General features: G+C 41.2%; 1 long non-coding RNA gene across 1 annotated transcript in view; it reads left to right on the top strand.

The window, feature by feature from the left end:
- Positions 1–1,011: 1,011 nt before the first annotated feature.
- LOC116216841 overlaps positions 1,012–13,034 on the top strand; it is a 29,523-nt gene continuing 17,500 nt past the window's right edge. The window contains exon 1 of the long non-coding RNA XR_004160397.1: positions 1,012–1,266. This is a non-coding gene — a long non-coding RNA (uncharacterized LOC116216841). The remainder of the gene's footprint in view (positions 1,267–13,034) is intronic.

Below are 13,034 nucleotides of genomic sequence, written 5' to 3' on the forward strand. Positions count from 1 at the left end.
CGCGGGGCGGAGGGCCCTGAGGCGCCGGGCAGCGTGGTGCTGGCGTTCCCTGCAGCCTCTCGCCGTCAGTCTTGTGCTGCAGCCGGTTCCACACAGTCACACGACAACCACTCTGCTGCTGTATCAGGGCAAAATGCACAGAACGCAGAAAGCAGCCCGCGTCCCCCGGGCGTTTCGCTTCTCCTTAGCAAAAATGTGAAGTGTAAAATTAGAGTTTACAGGTGCTGGTAGAAAGCCAAGTGCGCACAGAGTAAGGGGAGAAGTAAGTAATCCAAAATTCAGTGGTGGTTAAACTGTACAACGCTGCTGCGTGTGTGGGAATGGGTTGCCAAAATAAACGGAGGGACGTGGGCCTTGGGTTTTCTGTGACATGGATACAGGGCAAACTGCAGGAGAGGAACGTGAAAGATGAAATACAGTTAAAGCTGCTCCCGAGCCCGACTGCCTCGAGCACCTGACTGCAGAGAATTGCACATCTGCTTAACTTTATTGATTAAGCCAAAAAGAGACACAGTTCATTACTCCAGAAACCACATTTTCATCGCCAATTTGTGGTCTCTCTGGAGGAAGGCGCAAGGCGAAGCAGGCAACAATCTGCCTTAACCTTTCTTCACCAGTAGACAAGGTATAACAATTAAAAAAGCATCATTTGTTGTATATGTGGAGCATATGCTGCTGTTTTCATTATTAAATTTATTTCTGTATCGTATTTATTATTATTCCCTCTGAACTTTTTCTGTTCTCATTGCTCTGATATCTAGTACAATATATTTGAAAATGTTTGCACACAGCCTTTGTGTTTCATTGCAAACACTTTGGTGAGCTCTCCATATTCCCAGGCTCATTCACAGCATTTCAGGGCAGTCCTGGGTTAATGCTTGGATAGGATGAAGTTTGTTACTTTGTTTACTACAGCAGTATCTTTAGTGATAACTATAGTTTCTCTGTGCTGATATGTTCTGAGAAACACTGTACCAAAACATAGATGAAGAAGAGCATAAGGATCTGTAATAGACATAACAAAAATGAGAAAGGAAGAGATTTACAGCAGCAGAAACCCATTGAGGTTTAGATGAGCAATGAATGAACTTTCAGATTGTTCAACTTTGCTTTTCTTATTTTTCTCAGTAACTCTTACTGAGCTACTTGCCTGAGGCAGAGCAAAGGAGACCAAAACTATGGGTCCATGTGGGAAAGCCTGACAACAGAAACTTGGTGGACATGAACTGTGAGCATTAGAGAGGAAAAGTTTGGCATATATGGATGGTAAGTATAATGATGGCTGTTTTTTCCCTTCTCTTGACATATGTATAGCCATGTGATGATTCGTCTGTCAGTAAGATCAGGTTAGCTATAGTAAGGCCTATAAAATTACAGCTCTTATAGAATGTAAGCTGATCATGTAAGAAATATTAATTATATTATCAGAAAAGTATTAAATGTGAAAAAAAAAACAGTATTGGTGTAAAACACTGCCACTCCAATAAATTCATTGACATTGCCAATATAAGCTAAAAATTAGCTAAAGGCTTAGTCTTTATACTCATCTGATTATGCTAGAGGGTACAGTGTTTGCACAGAAATGAAAGGAACGTGAGGGGAAAGTAAAGGAAAGTGTCTGACGAGGAAATGAACAAAATAGATACATCAGCAGATAGATAGTTTTGCAAACAAACAAGGCAGGCTTATGACTTGCAGAGAAGTGTCATTTGCTCTGCCTTTGACTGGAATTAGTATGGAATATCATGGGAAAAGCATTTTTTCTGGAAGCAGAGCTGTTTCATTGTACTGGCTGGAGAGCACAACAATATAGAATATTCTGGATTTAGTTTGGGGAAATATTTTGTAGATATGATAAATCTGGCAATGAAAATCACCACAAAGTTCATACAAAGCAGAGGAGCCTAGAGCAGCCACACATCTATAGAAAATTGGAATTGCTCTCATATCCCTAACAGCCACTTCTAGAAACTTTTGTTTTGTCAGGACTCTTGTGGGCTGGTTGCATGAGTCAACACAAGACTGCCTACCTGAGGGTGTGGGACAGTAAATGAAAGGGGATTGCTGGGAAACACTTAGAGAACAGGTAGAGCTCTACAAGCACAAATCCTGAGTATCTCTGGCTACCTCAGGCAGGACACTTCAAGAAGCCTGGGCGTGAGCTGTGCAGGATGGCTGACAACTGCAGTGTCATAACATCAAAACCTGTCCTTTCCTTATTCTGAGTTCCAGACAATGGCACTGATTACTGCTGTTACTTGGGGCCTTTAGCTACTATTGCAAAAATAAAGTTGTAAATTACAGATTTTTTTATTTATCAAAATATCTTCAGGAATATAAATCTCCTTCAGAGCCTCCTTGGAAGCTCTCCATGCATACAGAAGGCTTCTGGAAGGCCTTCAGAAATGACGAATTATAGAACTGGGCACATTTTCCACCAATGACTTTTATTTCACCAGCTGAGGCTGCTGTCTTGTCTCTTTTATTATTTCCAAAAGAAGGCATAGTAGCCATCCTCGTTAGCACACAGCTGGGTCACAGACACCACTCAATGGCTGACAAGTCCTGCAGCATATGGGAGGCTCATTATGCACAAAGGGGCAGCGTACTGTGAATGCGTCCAGGGTCTTGGCAAGAGCACAGCACACAGAGAACTTCCATAAGATTGATTTTCCAATAGGGTTGGCATTTTTGAGAGGAAAGGAAAAAGGAGACAGTAGCAATGTGAAACCATCAGATCGTGTGCATTCTTACATATGAAAAAGGCTTCCTCTTATCTTGGGTTAGCAACAGGATGCACAATTCCAGGGCTGATATCAAAGGCATGTTTTTGTTTGCTTTATTTATTTAGCCTCTTGCAAAAGATGTTGGGCTGTCAGCTCCAGAGGCTGAAGTCCTTTGTTTATCTTCTGAAAGGTGCAGCATGAGTTTCCCTATATCACTGTGCCAGCGTGGCTCTACCCTGATCTACGTTCCCCACTCATTCAGTACTTGCTAAAAGAGATACCAAGGGAGTACGTGCTGCCAACCATGGTCATGGTTGCTGCGATATGGAGCCCAGCCCAGTTGGAAGTTTACTGAGATAACCTCATTGCATCACATGCTAAAGAGCTTCACACAGCTGTAGGACTATGGTATTTAAATAAGATATTGAAAATGCAATGCATCATCACATTTGAATACATCCAGCTAGGGGATTTAGAAATTAAAGATATCCTGTCATGTTATTACAGTGCCTGTACAATTAATGAATATACTGATATTATGATATAGCAGTGTACAGTCAATGAATATACAGATGGTATAGCATATATCCAGGAGCTTAGCTAATGTTATTGTTATATTCGAGTAGGAAAAGAAAAACACTCACTCTATCTTAGGCTCACAAAATAGACTCCGATGGAGCAGATCTCTAGAAAAGATCCTTCCCCACTGGCAGTCAGCTCTTAAATGGGTCTAGGAGAGGTGCAGCCAGGCTCCACCCCTTCCTGCAGCACAGGTGAATTGCCTTCACCTGTGCTCCCGTGGCTGACTCATTGCTTGCCTCAGGTGATTAATCAGAGGTTCAGGCTGTGATTCAGCAGCCCCATACAAGTGCCATACAACATCTAGATTCTGTAGACAGCCTAAACAAAACTGGGACACTGAACTTTATCAGGATGTTGTTTTTGCAGTGCAAAATTCTTGTTGGTAGCAAAGTGCAGAAACTGAAGGTATGCATAGAATATATATGGGTTCCAGCTCTAGGTGTGTGTGCATGTGTCAGAAGTGTGTCACTTGCTGAAAGTGAAAATAAGGTCAGTGCAGATGAATTAGTATATGGGAAAAGGGGCAAGAAGGAAATTCATGTCAAATCAAGTTAAAAATAGATGTCTGAGTGGGTAACATGAGAAATGCAAACAGGGAAAGTGCAATGTCTGAGAATGAAAGCAGTCCTGCACAGAAGGTTGAAGTATTTTGTGAACTGGATGGAAAATATTTTACATGTGTGTGGCACTGAAGGTAGAAGACAATAGTTTCTTTACTCATATGTTTAATGTTTGGTTTGGTGGTTTACAATTTCTCGATGGCTATGAAATTCAGGTCCTTTCCCTTTCTCTTTTCTCTTTATCCCTTTCTTATCCCATTTGTGGAATGTCAGATCCACAAGAAAGCAAAAGACTCTGCCAGTGGCATTTAAAAAGCTCCAAGTATCACATGACTTGTGATACTTATAGTCATTAGCAAACAATGGCAATGATGATTGCATCAGATAATACTGAACTTATTTCAATGTACATTCGATTTATAGGGATACAGACCTTATATTTATGCCTACAAAAAGGTGACAGCAAGTAATTTTAACTATTTTCAAGATGGGGCAATAGCACACACCCCTATTTTGCTATTTACTGTATGAATACATTGTGAGAACCAATGTACTCCTGTGCACTTTACAAACTAAAGAGAGAAGCAAGTTCCTCTGCAGCTGGTAAAGAGAAAAATGGAGTGGCTTCTCCTGCTCATTTGATGTGTCTATTTTAAGTTTAAAAAAATTATCTTCTGGAGAAAGCTGCTTCTTTCCATCACCTGTTGCAAAGAGAAAAGATGCCAAACCTCATTTAGACATGTAAATTTTAGACCTCAGAATAAGGACATAATGATGTTATCCTGTGTAATTTGTTTAACAGCACAGGTTATCTAGGTCAGCGCTGAGGAATGTTCATACTGCAACCAGCCTCGGATTGCTGTATGGGGCAGCAGTCACTGCTGGCACTGACACTGCTATGAAGGACGCATTTGGAGCAGTTTGAAAAGTGTCTGTTTCTCTTAGCCAACAGATATCTGTAAATCTACAGTGACAATTCAAATACCAAAAGTTTTTGTTTCCAACAGACATTTCCATTTTGTGGCAATTTGACTTCCTCTGAAATTTGACCTTTCCCTCAGACAGCACAGAGTGCAAAATGCAAAAATAAGCGAGCCAAGAGTTTGCTCTGAAACACCATTTTCCATCCAGCGCTATCAATATCAGCTGGGGGATGAAAGGAAGAGCACAGCACTGCAGAAAAGACCTGGAGGTACTGGTGAATGGCAGCTGGATATGAGCCAGCAATGTATCCTGAGCTCCGTCAGAAAAGAGGTGGCCGACAGGGACGGGGAGGTGATTGTCCCCCTTTACTCTGCTCTTGTGAGGTCCCATCTGGAGTACTGTGTCCAGGTCTGGAGCCCCCAGTACAAGAAAGACAGGGAGCTGTTGGAGAGGGTCCAGAGGAGAGCCACAAAGATGATCAGGGGACTGGAGCACCTCCCCTATGAGGACAGGCTGAGAGTGCTGGGGCTTGTTCAGTCTGGAGAAAAGAAGGCTGCGGGGTGACCTCATTGCAGCCTTTCAGTACCTAAAGGGAGCCTATAAACAGGAGGGGAATCAACTCTTTTAAAGGGTAGATAACAGCAGGACAAGGGGAAATGGTTTTAGGTTGAGGGAGGGAAGATTTAGGTTGGATGTCAGGGGGAAGTTCTTTACAGAGAGAGTGGTGAGGTGCTAGAACAGGCTGCCTAGAGAAGTTGTGGATGCCCCATCCGTAGAGATGTTCAAGGCCAGATTTGGATGGGGCTCTGGGCAGCCTGGTCTAGTATTAAATAGGGAGGTTGATGATCCTTGAGGTCCCTTCCAACCCTGGCCATTCTGTGATTCTGTGAATGTGCCCTCACAGCCCAGAAAGCAGTGCGGCCAGCAGGGCGAAGGAGGGGATCCTGCCCTTCTGCTCTGTGCTGTGAGAGCTCACCTGGAGCACTGCGTCCAGAAGTGGAGTCCTCAGTACAGGAGAGACGTGGAGCTGTTGGAGCATGTCCAGAAGAGGGCCACAGAAATGATCCCAGGGATGGAACACTCACTGTGAGGACAGGCTGAGAGCTGGGGCTGTTCGGCCTGGAGAAGAGAAGGCTACAGGGAGAGCTGAGAGCAGCCTTTTGATATCTAAGGGGAGGCTGTAAGAAGGAAGGGGACAGACTCTAGCAGGATCTGTTGTGATAGGATAAGGGGAAATGGTCTCAAACTAAAAAGGGGAGATTTAGACTGAATATAAGGAAGTTTTTTACAAAATACTGGCACAGGTTGCCCTAAGATGTGATGGATGCCCTGTCCCTGGAAACGTCCAAGGTGAGGCTGGATGGGACTCTGAGCAAGTAATGGAGCTGTAGATGTCCTTGTTCATTGCAGGGGAGTTGGACCAGGTTTAAAGATCTCTTCCATCTCAAACGATTCCATAATTCTATCAGGCTATCAAAATCCAGCTGAGAGAGGTCTGTGCCATAGGACACTCAGGTCTCACCCCATACTCATCCCATCCTCTTGGCCTCTCCCAGTTACGTTACCACTGAAGCATCCAGAAATCCTTGTACTGGCTGCAAACCAGCAGAACCAGGCTCTGAAGCAAGGGGCAGGTTGTGCTCCAGCACACAGCAAGGTGCTGTGCTCATCTGGGAGCACTTTTAGCATACAACCAGGTCTGGTGTTCGATAACAGGATTATGTAAGGAACACTGGGATAAATGGAGCTGTAGTTAACAAGCAACTCTATGTAAGTCCCCCTGAAGCTACAAAAAGAGAAGTTTAATAATCATCTGACTCAGCCCTACGGGTTTTTCTGAGTCACAGTATCACAGAGGCAACACTGGAAAGCCACGTACTGGAGAAAGAAAGAAGGCAGAAGAATGTAGTAATGCAAATAGTATACTTGGAATTTGTATTGTAGAGTTCTCTGGACTGAAAAATTGAGTCCCTTTTCCTCCTTCAGTCTTATTTCACCATTTGGCTATAACATTTGTGGGGAAAAAAAAAATAAATAAATTCTTTCTTTACTGAGACCCACCAATTAGTGTCAGCAAGGAGTTGCTGAGCTGTCCTGGCTTCCTGGGAATCTGCTTCTGCTGCAATGTGTCCTCTTCTGATGAAAGCTGGGATTATGCTGTGTTGTTTAAGGTTTGATGTCGCAACTAGAAGCTGGGGCATGAACCTTCTGAACTTTGATTTGAATGTAATAGCAAATGGAGCTGATAACAGAACTGGCCATGTTCTGTCCTACATACTTCTCAAAGTGGAATGTTTTGTGAGGATGATCCAGTGTTTTAGCTTAAAGGTTTAATGGAAAAGGTATAAGAAGGTTTAATGAGGAAGATTTTTTAATTTGTATTTATTTTTGTAGAAATCTTACGAGACAGATACAGGACTGGTCCTCTTGAAGTACGTAGGACTTCATATGAACTTAGAAAATTATATCTATCAAGCTACATCACTGATGTGGATCACTGAACTATAATCAGCTTATACCATGTCCTGAGTTTTGTCTTACTGGCTTTTTTCCTAAGTTACAAATTTTGGACCCAAATTTCTGCTGCCTTCGTAAATTTACCCCAGTAAGAATCTGGCCTTCACATTACAGAGAGACATAAATAAAACCTCAGTATTATGTTTGTGTTTGCATTACTCCTTGTGGGTTTTTATTATTCTCTTTTTTTCTTTTCTTTTTGCTCCAGTGATTCATTTATGAAAAAAGATGATGAGATTCAGGCTTCTGATGGTGTTTCCATTACCCAAGAATTGAAGTACTCTGAGCAGGCCAGGACTTGCATAAAGATAAACACACGTACCCAAAGTGAACACAAGTACTTTAAGTACAGAAAAATATTAGAACTTGTGTCCCATGCTACTTACCTAGTAGACCTGCTGTGGATTTATGAATGTTGTCACAATACTTTCTCCTCTGGCTTTTCTCAGAAGAAAGCTTTTTCAAGAACTAAGCGAATTAAAATCACTGGAAGTATTGAAGTTAAAATATTTTCCATACAGATACACAGATATGCTCAGCTAGATGCATGTATATATAATTACTAGTCAATTCTTATAGAGATTTGATCTAATTCTATCAGATTAGGTTATTTGACATTTAGTTTTGTGTTTGAATCTCTGGAATAGAGGCTGGATTCCAAAAAAAGCCAGCAGCATGCAGAAGTGCATCAGCTTCTCAGCTGCTCCCTATCATTTTCTGAAATGTTCTTCCTGAGAATCTTGTGAAGATTTTCCTTTCCCAATAAATTCAAAGCCGTGTGTCAGCTGCCAAAGATAGTGTAAAAAGAAGGGAATTTCATGCACCAGTCTTTTTGAGAGTAACCTGCTTATGCAGTTTGTTGATTCCTAGCTCAGTATTTCCAACATTTGTGGTGCAACAGAATAATGGTCATGTTTTAGTCAAGTTATTAAATTTTAGCTATGTATACTAGACAGCTCAGTACTAATTTGACGTGCTTGAAATCAGTATGTGGGCCAAAATGAGTAATGTTTCATCATCAGATCATTTCTGCTGCTCCAGAAGAAGTGATCTCACCTTCATAGCCAATACTGGTCTTACGTCTTGTATCTTTGGATGAAACTTGGTTACTCGTGGCCATGCCAGAGAAGTGCTACATTTAATCACAGAATCACAGAATTGTAGGGGTTGGAAGGGACCTCCAGAGATCATCGAGTCCAACCCCCCTGCCAAAGCAGGTTCCCTACACCATGTTACACAAGTAGGTGTCCAGGCGGGTCTTGAATATCTCCAGAGAAGGAGACTCCACAACCTCCCTGGGCAGCCTGTTCCAGTGCTCTGTCACCCTCACCGTGAAGAAGTTCTTACCCACATTCGTGCGAAACTTCCTATGCTGCAGTTTATGTCTGTTTCCCCTCGTCCTGTCTCCACGTACCACTGAAAAGAGACTGGCCTCACCACTCTGCCCTCCACACCTCAGATATTTATAAACCTGGATCAGGTCCCCTCTCAGTCTTCTTTTCTCAAGGCTAAACAGACCCAGTTCACTTAGCCTTTCTTCATAGGGGAGATGCTCCAGGCCCTTCACCATCTTTGTGACCCTCCGCTGGACTCTTTCCAAGAGATCCCTGTCTTTTTTGTACTGGGGAGCCCAGAACTGGACACAGTACTCCAGATGAGGCTTTACCAGGGCAGAGTAGAGGGGGAGGATCACCTCCCTCGACTTGCTGGACACGCTCTTTTTAATGCACAGTATAATATTTGCTCTCTAAGCAGAATTTTGGTTGCCCTGGCTTTCTCTTTTGCTGCTTAGTAAATAAATACTATGCTCAAATTTTATTTTTCCTCTTCATAAATAAGAAATCTCATCCTCATTTGGCAGAGAGATGTTTCAGATGCTTTATGAACATTTTATCGTCTGCCTCACTAACAAATGTGCTGTCTATTTGGAAACTGTGGCTTCCATTAGATCATTGTATTAGTTTGGCTCAAGTGGACAATAAAAACGCCGAATGACAGGGTGACACTGTTGGCTACAGAGCTTTAGAGAAAGAAGCCATTCCGTCTCTTGCCTCTTCAGGGGTTTTCCTATATCCGAGTGTACCCTACCCCTATGTATTTTAATGGAGGCACGGCTCTTTTGATGTATTCCTATTACTTTTCAGTGATTAGCCCAGTGAAAAGCCCTATCAGATAACACTCATTATATAATCTTTTCAAAGGGGAAAGTGGGTACCAGGATCTCAAGGATTAGAACCCAGCTGCTAGAAAATGTTGATGAAATGTGTTTTTGGTGAATCATTTTGCTGCACTTCAAAAGTATTGGAAAACTGGGTGAGTTCTTAAGAAAAAATATATTGCTGCACTGAGCATAGATGGAAGAGGTGATTGAGAATCAGTGCCGAGACTAAAAATGGCCAGTCTGTGGCTCAGATTATGGTATAAATTAGTGAGATGATGTATGTTCTATGGAGAAGAAGTCAATTTCAAGTGTAATTAAAGCACTCCCTCCCTTTCTGAGTACCTACATTTTATTCCTTAATTAGAGAGTCAGAAAGTGATGAGAAGCTTTGGGTTGGATACAGTGGCATTCATTACAGAAATTGGTCCATGAAGAGTTGGCCACAAGCAGTTTGCTAAGAAGGTTTTAGTGTTTTTTATGGCAGAGGACTTAACACAACATTGTTATAGAATATATAGCGCTCCAGCCAACACATCCCTCATACTCTGATGATGTCTGCTTTGTGATCAGCCTCTGCCTTGGGCAGATCATATCAATGAGACAGCTCTTTGAGAGAGACAGCATCTTTTCTCTATGTGCAAGCATCAACACAATATCTAGAAGCTATGGCTACATTCATAGGATCAAGCTGTGTATCTCTTAGCTGTGGTAATAAGCCATTGCTTATCCAAATGACCTCTCCTGCAATACAAACTATAAACAATAACAACAAATAAAGACAATGCATTTTCTTGGCTGCCTCCCTTTCCTATTCCATGAGAGACATTCAAGTACCTCAAGATGGATAAAGGATATAATACAGATGTATTGTGCTTGGAAGTGCTCGTAATGGCAGCACACGCAAGGTAGCTGTAAGTGAACCATCCTGAGGAATGATGGTAGCGTGTGCTCAGAATGTTACATCTCTCCTAAAATTACAGACTATTTACAACACCTCTTGGTCGAATGGGGATTTATTTATGTTGCTGCATGTCCAGATAAATGTTAAATATGACGTCATGGCGCATTGCTCCATCTCTGCTTGAAGTTACAAGTGGCAAGACATGCAGAACTTTCTTTTGTGACATTCCCATCTACAGATAGGTGTGAATTGATAGAAATAACCTTTTGTAATACCCACAATTTTCTGTAGTTCTAATTTTTATTGTGCCTGCTGCTTGAAAGATGATAAGACTTATTCATAGAATTCACACTCCAGTGGTTTGATAAATATATAACAGTCTGAAAAGGAGTTTCTTGGTGCAGTGCATGTTATTCATCAGGTCTTAGTTTTCCTCGGTTTGGGTTCTAAGGTTTACTCTTTTATTATTATTATTATTATTTTTATTTGACATTTTTGTCTGACTTCTCTGATCCTCTTCCTACCAGAATCTACAAGGAAAAATAGCACTTGGGACTACTAAAACTAAATATGGCGTGACAAAAAATATGTTTATATACCTTTATTATATTATCTCTTATTCTCTATCTGACAAATGAGGAGGAAAGAATATTGTAAAGTGATATTCTATAGCAGGCACAACGCTTATCAGTTATTTTCCTTTGACCTTCTGCCTCAGAAAATTAATTCACTTGAGCTGTTCGTACGCTAGAACATTAGGGAAAAAATAATGTTAGCACTAGTGAATATAATCTCTGCAGGAAAGCTGGGCAATTATTCAGTGGTCTAATCTTATCTCTTGTTTCATTTTTATATGGCAAGCCTACATTTAAAGTATTAGATATACTGTGCTTCTGCTCGGTACCTTCAAAGCACAGTAAATAAATGCTGCTAAGTGCCACCATGAGTGAAGGAGCTTATAATGAGAAGTGTGAGTAGACATGTGTGCCATTCATCATCCTGCTCCGTCCGATATTGGGGCTCTTTTTATCAGCAGTATTCCTAGCAGTGTCATCACCTCTGGTATAAATCTTCTGTCAGTGTCTGTCGTATCCGTGCCCTATTAAACTCATGCTCGCACATAATCACTGGATGACCTTTGGATGTCTTTCATTAACCTCCAACCCGAACCTTGCTGGCTTCTTGTTGGTAGGTAAATCTATAACATGACTTTAGCTTATGACTCAACCTTTATCACTGCTTAATAGTCCTTCCTTTCAATTTTATTTTTTTTGTTGTTTTTTGTTGTTGTGGTGCAAAAAAAATAGCTACAATCTTAAACAAGAGCTTGGGTTTCAAGGGTTGAAAAACAATGTTCACCTAGGTGTCTGCTAATAGACTTTCTCCTATTTTCCACTGCTGCTTACTGAAGCTTGTTTGCTGTCAATTCAGGCAAGATGTTAAGTAATATTCTTGTTTCTGACAGAGATTTGCTTTTTTTTCAGCTATTTCCTTCTTGCCATGTTCTGCTAATCAGGGGTTAGGGGTTGATTAATTCAAATTAAATTGTGCAGCTGTGACACAATTCAGTCTAAAATTTCTGGTGCCGGAGATGACGGTAGCTATTACGCAGCAATAATGATAATAATAAACAATAATGCAAGGTTTTATTCTGATAAAGTTTGATGTGGATTGGAAAGGCATTACTCCTGAGCTCTCTGTTGGCACAGTATTACTGTAGAACCCTGGTCAAGCTCCTGGCTTTTTCTGTGACACATTCATTTCACTTCTAAAATGGGCCAGGGTAAAACTACTCTGCAGAGTGAAACATGAAAAATGGCTTCTATTTATGTAACTAATCTACTCTTGTGTGCTTGGGCATCTTGCTGGTACTCTCATTAACCCTGCTCACTTAGGTGTGCGTACAGAGGTATGAGTGGGCTGATTTATATTTCCTCTCCCTCATCCCTACCTCCCCTTGTGAATGTGACTCTAATGACTGTTAACAATAATTAGCCCCAATTAACTAAAATTCTTAGTGGCTGTATTCCTGCAAACCCACCGATGAAGCCAGTGTCCACGAGAGCAATTGATGTAAGTCAGAATGAAAGTACATAGGATGGCTTTTGCATTTTCTGCTGAAGTGCTGTAAATCATCCTTAGGCAATGTTGAAATAAGATTGGATAACAGTATGTCCTCATCAACTTTATATATACATTTAAGAAGAACATACTAGAAAACTTGTAGACTCATAATTAATTCAACTAACTTGTGTAACAGCAATGTTTCCTGAACCATATAATACACACACATTCACTAAATCCATGTCTCAATGATTTCGTTATCTAGAAAGCCAAAGCTGAATGCCAATAGTTTTTTTCCTGAGTTTTTCTCTCTCCATTTCTTTTTACTGTGCTCAAGTATGGCAAGTAAATTATGCTTCTATTTCCTGCTGCAGTCTGAGGCTGTCTGCTCACTGTTGGAGGCCCAGCTCCTCTCAGCTCGTGACCGAGCAGCATCAAAATGTGGAAAATTTCAGGGAATTCAGAAGGAGCAGATAAGCAGCTTGTCTCTTGTTTAATTTACTGTGTTTGATATAGGATTTACTCTTTGTTTTTGTCTGTGTTGCTCTCATTTCTACATTTTTTCTCTCTTCATTTCTTAATATTCTGGGATGTATCTC

Source organism: Meleagris gallopavo, chromosome 7 (assembly GCF_000146605.3).
Source record: "Meleagris gallopavo isolate NT-WF06-2002-E0010 breed Aviagen turkey brand Nicholas breeding stock chromosome 7, Turkey_5.1, whole genome shotgun sequence".
Taxonomy (NCBI): domain Eukaryota; kingdom Metazoa; phylum Chordata; class Aves; order Galliformes; family Phasianidae; genus Meleagris; species Meleagris gallopavo.